The following is a 9030-nucleotide window of genomic DNA, read 5'->3' on the forward strand; positions in this document are numbered from 1 at the left end:
GTGACATGACAAGTGGTCTCAGAACCATCTGAATCTACTACATGCATCTAAAGTTTTCACAGTTGGAGGGCTAATTTATTACTGTTACTATTTTGGAAGTATTTGGTTAGACTAAAGGCTAGCTCTTTACAGTATTTTAGGAAATGCAACTGAATTTATGAGGAGTTAAAGTAAAAAATTTGTGTTCCTTGATTTGATTTAATGGACTGCACCTCTTAGTCCTGGATTTGAGCATTAAAACTAAAACACATCCATTACAGCACAATAACATCCGTTCAAGTTACACACGAATCAAGGCAGTTAGACAGTCTTAGCGTTTGATCGTCTCTCTCTCGCAGTTGAAGTAAAGAAAGGAAAGGGATCCGTCCCTTTAATAAGTAACACGGAGCTTTGGCTTGCTGCTATGGGCCTGTCAATGAACCAGATGAATCAGAGTGTAAGATAATCTATCTGGCCACACAGACAGACAGACAGACAGATAAAGACTGAGCCAAACCACTAATGTGGCATTAAAAGTATCTTGTGGAGGTTTCAATGTAAACAAACACGGTTTTGTTTACATTCAGCATTTCTCACTTTTTTTTTTACCAGTTAACGGTGGACTAATATCACCCTGTGCATACATTGTAGCAGCTCAACTCAAAGCCAGATCTTGACTCAAGTATGTCACTATGAAAGAAATTTTCTATTAAATTAAGCACAGACACCTGGTTCTTTTTTAAGGATGTCACTGATTTTAAAACGCCTTTTAATTTTCAAAACGAAAAGCATTTCAATAAGGTTAAACCTGATGAAGATCTAGTAAGGGCTAATAAAAGTACCTCTGCAAGTTCTTTTGTCCTATATGTGCCTAAACTTGGGGCTTTAGCTTTTCAAATGTGGCAATACAACGTTCGTAAGAGTTTTGGATGTACGAGCTGTAAATCTTGGCTCTGAAGAGACAGCCTGTGCAAAGTAGAACAGGTTTGTTAAAGAGTTATCTAGTTAAGCTGTTTCCATTGCATGGTATTTTCCAGAGCAGCCTCTGCAAATGTTTAAACAAGTTTAAAACATGTCACACACTCACACAAGTTATGTTAGTCACTGGATACAGGACTGATGAAATAATGCACTTAAATTTTGACAGACTGAAGAAGCAAAGCCTGCCGGGTAGGTACGTGCATCAGAATATTAAAGAAATGGATCATCTGCCAAATTCTTATGTTATTAAAACGCCATATCACAAAAGGGGGTTAGAATGGGGTTAGGGTTGTCAGAAACAGTCTCCCATCACTGTGGCATCAGTTGTAGAGACCCTGTGTTTGGTGACCAGACAGGAGTCAGGTCATGTATCTACATCTCTGGAGTACTGCAATTTCCTGGGCAGCTGGTAAAATAGGGCTGTCATACTTTCAACATCCTGTCCCCTTCACACCTTTCTAACTGTGCCGCTTATAACTGCTTCCCTCCTCTATTGTAGCTGGTTGTGCAGCAAAAAACACAACTTTCTGGCTGTTAAAGGAGACACAAGGTTCAACAAGAGTATTGTAGACAAAGTTAAACATCTACATTAGCAGCTGTCTCTCCAGAGCGATTTACCGTGTCTTTGCAGTACTGCTGAGTGTATAAATTAACCACATCGGCTCAATCAGTACCTGACCGGAATTAATTGTTTTTTGAGAAGTCCATGTGTGCACAGCAGGGGAAAGATAACCCAAGTGGTGCACCGCCTCTGATCCCTCTGCGTCGTTCAGGTCAAAATTACCATCAATCTGGACAGCAGCAGTGCAAGCTCGGCTGAGCACCAGGCTTAGTTTACAGCACCATGGGCACACCGCCACGCTGTTCAGTTTCTCAAGTATGGTGATCTTCTTTCAGCCACCACAGTTCAGCTCCGTTTCTCTGACCTGTCTGTGTACACTCCTAAAGTGAATTTCTGATATTACCTACAATGATCTGAAAATAATTTGAAACATTAATAAAGTGAATACTGGAACAATACTCAACTATTATAATAATAATAGTGAAAATATTTCTTTCTCATTTATGCTGTCCTGTCATGTCAATCAGTGAAAGGACATTTCTTGCTTAAGATCCTGGATACCATAATACAAAGTTTGCGATGAACAAGAAAAGTACTGAAGTCCACTGAAATCCAAATGATTCCACTGTAACAATTTTGACATTATTTTACTGAACAAAGTACCTCTCCACTGTCTCTACTTTGCTCGTAGTTCTGCATCTTTGAAAAAAAAAAAGAAAAACATTATTTACAGTATCGTTGAAACATTTGGGGTCAATTAGAAATGTCCTTATGCTTAAGAAAAGCAGTTTTTTCATTGAAGATAACATTAAATTAATCAGAAATACAGTCTACACATTGCCAATATGGTAAATGACTATTCTAGCTGGAAACGGCTGATTTTTAATGGAATATCTACATAGGGGTGCAGAGGAACATTTCCAGCAACCATCAATCCTGTGTTCTAATGGTACATTGTGTTAATCGAGTTGAAAGGCTAATTGATGATTAGAAAACCCTTGTGCAGTTATGTTAGCACATGAATAAATGTGTGAGTTTTCATGGAAAACATGAAATTGCCTGGGTGACCCCAAACTTTTGAACGGCAGAGTATATATATATATATACTTATTTTAACACATAACTGGTCACTGCTTATTTTAAAATTGGGATAAATTTCTTCTTCTTTCGTGTTTTTGGGGCTCAGGGGGGTGCCTCATTAACCACCTGAGCAATCTGTGATTTTGCTATTGGACAATCGATTGGAATTAAAGCAGTTCCGCATTATGTTTCCATCATAATAATGGTCAAAAGATCTGCTGTAAACTGGCATGTGCTTGTGCTGTTTCTCTGTATTACCTCTACTGCGGCCTATTACTTCGATATTATGAGGTAATCCCACTTCTAATGTTAACGTTGCACAAGGTTTTTCTATTTTGAAAAGAACAATTCTTCAATAGATAAGTGTACACATTTATTAGCAAAATACATAACAATCCATTTTCTTCAATTTACTTGATAAAGTAATTGCAAGTTTGATTAATAAATTAACAATAACAACAATAGCAAATAAGAACACTATTTTTCCCATTAATTTGTAATGTAGAATGGTTTCACATGCGGCTGCACAGTGACTCAGTGGTTAGCACTGTCACCTCCAGCTAGAAGATCCCCGGTTTGTGCCCCAGCCTGGGCCTGGGATCTTTCCGCTTGGAGTTTCCATGTTCTCCCTGTGCATGCGTGAGTTTTTTCCAGGTTCTCTGGCTTCCTCCCACAATCTAAAAACATGCTGAGGTTAATTGGGGATTCTAAATTGTCCGTAAGTGTGAATGTGAGTGTGCTTGTTTGTCTGTAGCCCTGCAATAGACTGGTGATCTGTCTAGGGTGTCCCCTGCCTTCACCCTAAGTCAGCTGGGATAGAGTCCAGCCTCCCCGCAACCCTAGTGAGGATTAAGCGGTGTATAGATAATGGATGGATGGATGGGTAGATATTCTCTCACATAGTGCTATAAAACAGTTCTGCTCATTGGTTTGCATTACTGCCCTTTGAGAAAATGTGATCAAGTGACTTTTCTGTAAGGGTGATCACATGCACAGTATCTCAGGGATTGTGATCACAATGTAAACAATATGAGTACAATCATATCAAAACACTCCATATATCCAAGGGTCATTTCAGGTTCCTCGTACATTACACACTATAAGGTTGCAGCCGTTGCCCCTTAAAATCTCAGCAGTGGTTAGAGAGTTCAGTGTCTCTTTTTCTCTAATCAGTATGACTCAGAGGTAAACAATCCATTTGACATGTGGAAGCCACTCTCATCTCTCCCTCTCAAGTCATTCTGCCTCCGTTAAAAACCTTCCACACATCCGTTTCCTGAGACTTCTCCATCTGTACCTCACTGTAAAAGGAACAGGAGGGTGGACAGAGAGAGGCCGCATGGGGCCGGAGGTGAGGTGGACAGAAAGGGTCCGGTAGACAAGCGGCTGACAGCCAGCAGACAGCAGCTCCTGAGGTTTCCATTACCTGAGACACCCTGTCCAACCACTGGCGGCCCTGTCACCTTAGAAGGAACAGCATTCTCAACTTCAGTATGAACCCAGACAGAGACACCTGTTATGCAATATTTAAGATAGTGTCAGAAACATTAACAGCAGATACAATATACAAATACATATACTGACTCTGCAGAGCTAAATGACAACATCATATGTACAATAATTACTACTAATAATATGTTGACCCCTGGGAGTAATCTCTACTGTTTGAAATGGCATTTTTGCTCGGTGGAGAAAATCTCTACTTCTACTACTTAGTGCCCAGTCCAAGTCGTCAACATATTGCTTCTTATTTTTATTAACTGGTTGATATCAGTGGTGGAGCTACCAAGAGAAGGACACAAATGACAGGAATGGAAAGTCAATAAACCATGAATGTTTATGTATGAAACATGCCTTTTATCCTTCACTGTGGCCGCTTAAATTCAGGGCAACAATCTAGTTTAGACCTACAAAATGCTAACAAAACATGCAGAGGCTGCCAGCAGGCTAGAAGACACAATAGAGCAGGGAGACAGTAAAACAAAACAAACCCCCACAGGCGCTAACACTCTTCTCTCGATCGCTCACATGCACACACACATGCACTCCCACAAAGACTGGTAAATACTATACATTAAAGCACATACACTGCTTTAGCCTAAAGATTTAAAAGGATTATTAAACAGGACAAAACAACCAAAAATTATAAATCACTGTGAATGACAGCTGTCACACAAAACAAAATTGTTTCTCTGGCCCTAATGTATGTGACAGGGGGCATTTGACACTCATTATTATTGCAGCAATATGCATCAATAACTTAATGAGGAAAGGCAATCTAATTGACAAAGGGTAAATTATATCCATCCATAAGTGCCGACTTCCCAAAATCAAGGAGATGAAAACATTTCAGCAAGAGAGTCTGATCATCTATACGGTTAAACTGATTGATCGTAAGGGAAATGTGATAGAAACGTGCGGTGTAGTATGGCACTTTGTCTCGTGGCACTTACGAATGGCACACATGTCGGTGCCTGCATACAAAGCTGCAGCGCTGGTTAACCTGAGCTGCCACATACGTGTGGGGGGGTTGCATTTCAGGATAAGTGTCAGCAAGCTTTAGTGGTGGACTGCTTGGATTTAGCTCCTGAACCTCAGCGCATATTGTCTTCCTCGTGCTTAGATGTAAAAAACAAACAAACAACAAAAAACCAAGATGACACAATAACTGTCTTCTTTTAAAAAACGATGGATGGATGGATGGATGGATGGATGGATGGATGGATGGATGGATGGATGGATGGATGGATGGATGGATGGATGGATGGATAGATAGATAGATAGATAGATAGATAGATAGATAGATAGATAGATATTTCTTTTTATGATTTACAAGTTTAAGTAAAACAAAAAGTGCAAAATTCCTATCATTTATCATCACATACCAAATCCTCAAAGAAAGGTGTACCATTGTCAACAGTCCAAATTTCAAAGATATCATACCTACACTGACATACAGGATTGACGAAAAAACACTTATATTAAAAACACTAGCAGCAGGAATTAAAAAAAAATAAAATTATACATAGTAAATACTCATTAATTATAGTCTAATCACATAACCAGCTAGAAAGCTCCGTAGTATAATAATAACAAGTTGGAATATCAACAAATTATCATTTGTTGACACATATCAATATGTCTTTTGCTTTATTTTTGTGTTTATTGATCTGAAATTAGTCTAAAAGCACCTCACAAAATGAATCAATAATCAAATTTTTTGCTGCTTAATTGCAGTGTAATAAGCAATAAAATAAAGTTTAATTAGCATAACAAAGGCTCTTTTAATTTGCTGTAAAATTCAGTCTACTGTTTTGATGTTGGTGTTGTTTAAATTTGTAATTCTCTCAAACACAGTCTATGTATGTATAACATGTAACTATCCGGTTCCTAAAATGACCAAATGTTCATTGTAATCCATTACTCTTAAACAGTACAGATATTAAGTCAGTGTAAGTGATACACAGATGTGCACAAGTTTAAAAAAAAAAACAAAAAACAACTGACCAAAAAAAATGATCATATTGCTTTTTTGGATGCCTATCTGAAAAGTGATATAAGCGATATCATCTACGTAATCAAATATAATGGAGCAGCACTGGGGGTGTATCTGCAGTCAACGCCTCCTGTCTCACACATCAGCAACTCTTAACACTCCCGTGGGCAACCAGTAATGTCCCGGACACAAGAGATGGGCGAGTGGAGACACTGGATGTGGTGTTGCCAATCTGCTAAATGAATGATGTTTTTTCTGTCAGTTAAATGTCAGCTCTGAAGTTCAGGATTTATTTTTCAGGAAGAAAGCAGGGTGATCCTTTAGAATACAATTAATTGGACTTTGAAGGTGTCCAGTCGGAACACATGGACACATTCTACACCTTCAAGAGCTACACAATTTTGTTTGTTTTATGGCACTTATCCAGGTTGTTTTCTCCTGACTAGATCCCTGCTTGTGCTGTATCTACACTCAGATGTACATTGATTTGGATAAAAGTGTCTGCTAAATGAAATTGTAGAACTGTAGAATTGTACAACAACCAGGTAGAGCATTTTTAAGTGGGTCGAGGGAGTCTATGAAGTACATACACTACCAATCAAAAGATTGGGGTCACTTAGAAATGTCCTTATTTTTGAAAGAAAAGCCGTTTTTCAATGAAGATAACATTAAATCAATCAGAAATACAGTCTAGACATTGTTAATGTGGTAAATGACTATTCTAGCTGGAAATGACTGATTTTAATGGAATATCTATCTACATAGGAGTACAGAGGAACATTTCCAGCAACCATCAATCCTGTGTTCTAATGCTACATTGTGTTAGCTAATGGTGTTGAAAGGCTAATTGATGATTAGAAAACCCTTGTGCAATTATGTTAGCACATGAATAAAAGTATGAGTTTTCATGGAAAACCTGAAATTGTCTGGGTGGCCCCAAACTTTTGTACATAGTTGTGTTTTTTAAAGTGCCAACCAAATATGTGCCAGTGTTGTTGTTTTACCCCAAAAAAATATACTACCATGTCGTTAAAACATAATATATATTGGGCAAATCTGGAGCAGTTACTCAACACAGTAGAGGCATTTGCCAATATAACACACCTATTCAATTTTTTCCTTATTTTGACTAACCTGACACCTGTTAGGCTACTGTATGCGTTTCCTGGCAGAACCATAACTAACTATTCAGGTCCGCCAAGACGGGCTTCACAGAGATGACAGCTTTAAACTAGAAGGTCCGAGTCAAGTTCAACAATATTCCTTGACAGCACAGTTTTAAATAACCCTCTTGTGTGACTGACAGCCGATATGCTTAAACCACCATCACACCATCACCATTAGTCTCTTAACAGTATGGAGACAGAGTGGTGTTTGATGTTAGCATCAAAACTACCGGTGGGTCACGGTCATGGTTAGCCTTTAGCATTCCCACACCGGAGTTTGTCCGCCGCACCTGTCCCTCTGTCCCTCCCGTCCCTCCGGCTCTTACCTTCCGCTTTATGGCACGGCTCCACCACAGGCTGGCATTGCTTCTGGAAGTTCTGGAAACACACGCCCGGTAAAACTATCCCCGTTTCGACACTCGGCTGAACTCAGAGAGGCAACTTTTCCGTTAACTCACATTGTCGTCAACTAACGGTGGCGAGGATGCTGCGAGCTCACGCGGCGGCCGGAGTGCTGCCTTCAGGGTCCCCTCCAGAGCTCCTGTTCTGAACTCCGTGGAGTTAAAAAAGAGAAGCGAAAAGCGAAGTGTTTGTGGCTGGAGATAATGCCAGCGAACTAATGTGTGGTGGCCATTGATTACTGTTTTAAATATAATATTTAACAAGCTTGTTTTCGCTCCGGCAGCAAATGCAAATGTTATGTGCAGAAGTTGTTTTTGAGAGCACATGAAGGCAGCACAGGTGGGGAAGGGAAAGTGCGCAACTGCAAAGCAGACTTTTTTTCCCCCTTTTTTTTCTAATGAGCGGACTGCCTCATCTGGTCATTGCACTGGGTCTGTGGTCAGCTCAGTAGGTTCTCCCTGTGGAAGACTCTTTAAGTCAATATTAAATAATAATTTAAAAAAATACACACATAAACACATGCGTAAAAACATGTATTTATTGTGAATAAATATATGTTGTAGTGCAAGATAAAAGTCATCTGATTTTTTAATGTTGTCCTTTGAAAAAGTCCCTTTTATAGCTTTATTTATGTATTTAAAAATAAAAATATAAAACGGCATTCCATAACTCCCAATGGGTAAATCCGGTTTTGTGCCCCTCAAATTTGAAGTTGCAAGTCGTTATTACAGTAAAAGCTGTACAGATTTTTTTCTCTTAAGCTTTCCAGGAGAGAGGATCACCGTTCACAAAAAATATTAGCCTCACTAGATGCAACATATGGCGTGGCAACAAAATGACTAGGTTACATATCCTAACCCTAACCTCTAGACCTCTCAGGATTCTTACAGGGCCTCTTATTGATTAATATATAGTTAACATAATCCTCAAACTATTTTGGACAGTACACACTGAGTTCTTAGTGAAAATTAATATACATCTGTCATTATCAGTATCATAAATAGCTTATAAATTTTAACTATACTGGCTTAGTTAATGCCAAAGAAATTATTTATTTCTGTAGAGTATCTTCAGTTATAAATAAGAACATATTTTAGGTGGTCAGGTTGTGAAAAATCCCATTGGCTTGTGTTTATCCTTGTCATTCATGCATCTGGAATGTTGTTAATCTATTCATGAATGCTATACCTGTTATTTAGACATCACACCTGGAATTTATCTGTGCTAATTTACTATGTCACTTGTTGATGAATGTGATAATAATGAATAGACTTTTGTTCATATGCAGCCATTTTCCCCATATATAATAAACAAATGATCTAATGAACCAATGGAAGTTTTTGCCACCTGGAAACAATAAAATT

At 38.7% G+C, this 9030-nt stretch overlaps 1 protein-coding gene across 4 annotated transcripts in view; it reads right to left on the reverse strand.

Moving 5' to 3' along the window:
• slc8a2a (solute carrier family 8 member 2a) overlaps window positions 1-7967 on the reverse strand; it is a 28365-nt gene extending 20398 nt beyond the window's left edge. For 2 of the 4 annotated variants that reach the window (XM_055016919.1, XM_055016920.1), the window contains exon 1: window positions 7591-7966. The gene's annotated coding sequence lies outside the window, so the exon portion shown is untranslated. Of the gene's footprint in view, window positions 1-7590 lie in introns of all 4 variants that reach the window. The other 2 variants (XM_055016917.1, XM_055016921.1) reach the window with 2 other exon arrangements.
• Between the last annotated feature and the right edge of the window lie 1063 nt (window positions 7968-9030).

The sequence above is a fragment of the Amphiprion ocellaris genome, chromosome 14 (assembly GCF_022539595.1).
Source record: "Amphiprion ocellaris isolate individual 3 ecotype Okinawa chromosome 14, ASM2253959v1, whole genome shotgun sequence".
In the NCBI taxonomy this organism is placed as follows: Eukaryota; Metazoa; Chordata; class Actinopteri; family Pomacentridae; genus Amphiprion; species Amphiprion ocellaris.